General features: G+C 34.3%; 1 long non-coding RNA gene across 1 annotated transcript; it reads right to left on the bottom strand.

Moving 5' to 3' along the window:
- Positions 1–906: 906 nt before the first annotated feature.
- On the bottom strand, positions 907–2,729 carry LOC129232249 (uncharacterized). Its single transcript, XR_008581329.1, has 2 exons — positions 2,578–2,729; positions 907–1,056 (listed from the first exon to the last, which is right to left on the bottom strand). It is a non-coding gene; the product is annotated as an uncharacterized LOC129232249 (long non-coding RNA).

Genomic DNA, 2,729 nt, shown 5'->3' with positions numbered 1-2,729 from the left:
CTTGTCGCTTTATGCTAAAATTATTGCTAATTCATTCGAAAAACATTCAGCATAACATGTATAATTGCTTTAATTCCTTTTCTGCAATGGAAATTGGATAATTTCTCATGCTCCTTCTTTATGAGGTTTTTTTTTTGTGACCCTCTTTTAAAACAAGCCTGGTTTTTCATAACCCCTTTGAATAACACCACTCCCTAGCACCAACAAATGACCACTTCTTTATACACATACATTTTCCAGATGTGCTAACTGAAATAGTTTGTCAAATGGTTAGTATCATAAAAAAATTAAGATTAAGTCAGTAAACATGATAGTAAGATCATGGGTTATCAGTCAATGGTAACTGTAGGTTATTGCCATGGATAGATCCAGATGATTACCTTTCAATAAATTCCAAAACCTCCGCCCTTTAACATCACCGATGATCGTCACAAATTAAGTTTCTTTTGCTTTATTTCTTTTTGTTGGGAGTGGATTGGGACGTCCTGAACCCTTTCCTTTAACTAAACGTCATCAAAGGTGTCCTAAAATTGCTTTTTTGAATTTCAATTTATACTTTCTGGGGGTGATCTCCTGAACTCCATAATGTCATCTAGAATAGAGTTTTTGGAACTTTGAAAAACTACCTGTGTTCCGATTAATATTACTAAAGTGTTAAGCAACATTCTACGATTGCATTTTCAAGACAACAATTCTAAAAAAATTCCCATAGAGAGCCCACTTTTTCACAACATTATAGATCATCTAAAATTACATTTTTGGAACTCGAGAAACAAAAATAGGTTGAGGGACAGTTCCTGCATCTCGGCTCAAGGAGGAGCCGATCGTTCCTCCCTTGCATCCGTCCTTGGTTATTATAGAACCATATCATAAAAATCGGCACTAAATAGGTAATGTAAGGCTTACTTATGGCCAAATATCTGTTCAAACAGGAGAGTATAGCACAGCAAGACTCGGGAAAGCCCCGACTATTGTGGCAATTACGTAGTGAATTTCTGTTCTTTAATCCATGACTGAGGAGAGAAATCTTGAAATGTCTCTGAGACTTTGTAGTGGCTTTTAAAAAAAAAAAAAAAAAAAAAATCAGGACACAAAATTACAAAAAATCAGAACACTTAACATTTTTTAAAGAGTAGTGCACATATATCTTATTGCACTCAGTAGCAAAATGAAATGTATATCATCAGATATTGCAAAAAAGTTTAGTACACATGTTTTTCATTTATTATTATTATTTTTTGCACTGGAAATTTGTCATAAAAAGACCAATGCAAATTGTAGGGCTCACAACTGGACACTGTTGCAAGTTTCTAAAAGTCCATTTTTTTTTCAAAATCAGGTCCTTGTTAGCTTTAAAATATTGGTTCCATTTCGAGTTTTACTCAGTGATTCCTCTGTCCCCTTCTATTTTTTTCTCAAACAAAGTATTTACAGTGGCAGATACAAGGGGAGAGTCATGGAGGCTGGAGGGTCATACCCCCCCTAAACAATCGAGAACTTTATGCATAAAATGTAGATGATTACAGTATCTTAACATTTCATTTATTATTTTTAAAAGTAAACATTTGAACTACTTCATCTCATTCCTCATGAAATCAATTTGCAATGTTTTTCCCCAGTTAGGTGTCTTATTCCAGGCTGATTTGATGCTTTTTATTTACCCGCAAGCAGTTTTTGAAATTTTTCGTACCTAAAACCATAGGTTCATTCACGGGGGTCGTCATTCTTCAGCTAACCCTCCCCCTCAAAATAGTTTTCTGTATCAGCCCCTGAGTATCAATATGTTGTTATTAACATTACCATACTTGACAGTTATGAATCAAATGGTGAGAGAACAGCTTGATGCAATATACCAACTGGAGTTCAAAACTATTGGTTAGGTGTAAATAATTCATTCAGCATAATTCAATAAGCATTGTTACATCCTCTATGCGATAATACTTTTAACCAGTCATGTTTTTTCTTTAGGGGTATATATACTCCCAGTAATCCATTACGCACAATGTGTATGCAATCATATACATAATATATCACAGTATGAAAATTTTTGAAGCTTGAGGGTAAACGCTATATGTCTAAAAAATGCTTGAGAGTATATAGCGTATATGGAGAACACTGCTTTTAACATGAAAATGTTTGTACTGATTAATCAGTTTCCAATGGCGGGTAGGTAAATCAGAAAAGCAGTGGATTACCAATTACTGCCGGAGTCTACTAATTACTGCTGGTTAACTAGGGAATTGCTAATTTTAACCTTTTGAAGTTCAGATTAAGGACCATGAAGAAATTAGGTACTTTTCCCAAGGAACAAACTGAAAACCTGTTGGGATCATCAGGACCAAAAGTTAATACTCATGACAAAATATTTTTTATCAGGATAATCAGGACAATTAAGAAGACTGCTGTAAGCAATTCAAGTAAACAAATGGAAAGCCTCATTTTAGTGTCATTCCAGCACTAATAAAAGGAATTGAAAAAAAATAGGCTTCATTCAGAAGTTTCAAGTTTATAGACTCGTTCGTTCACAAACAAAAGAACAAATTTGACGGTAGCAGTAGGTAATCACAGAGTACAAACCTGTATCGGTTCAAACTATCATGAACTTGTCGATATTTTTATTAAAAAAGTAACATCGAATTATATATACGAATTGATACGTAGCGACAATACGACTTCCAATCTGTAAACAAACATCTGTTCGGTTTCCGCTGCCGTACAGTGACGTGAAA

This window comes from Uloborus diversus, unplaced genomic scaffold (genome assembly GCF_026930045.1).
Source record: "Uloborus diversus isolate 005 unplaced genomic scaffold, Udiv.v.3.1 scaffold_1115, whole genome shotgun sequence".
Classification (NCBI taxonomy): domain Eukaryota; kingdom Metazoa; phylum Arthropoda; class Arachnida; order Araneae; family Uloboridae; genus Uloborus; species Uloborus diversus.
The sequence above is the reverse complement of the archived record's forward strand: the minus strand, read 5'-3'. Positions and strand labels throughout refer to the sequence as shown.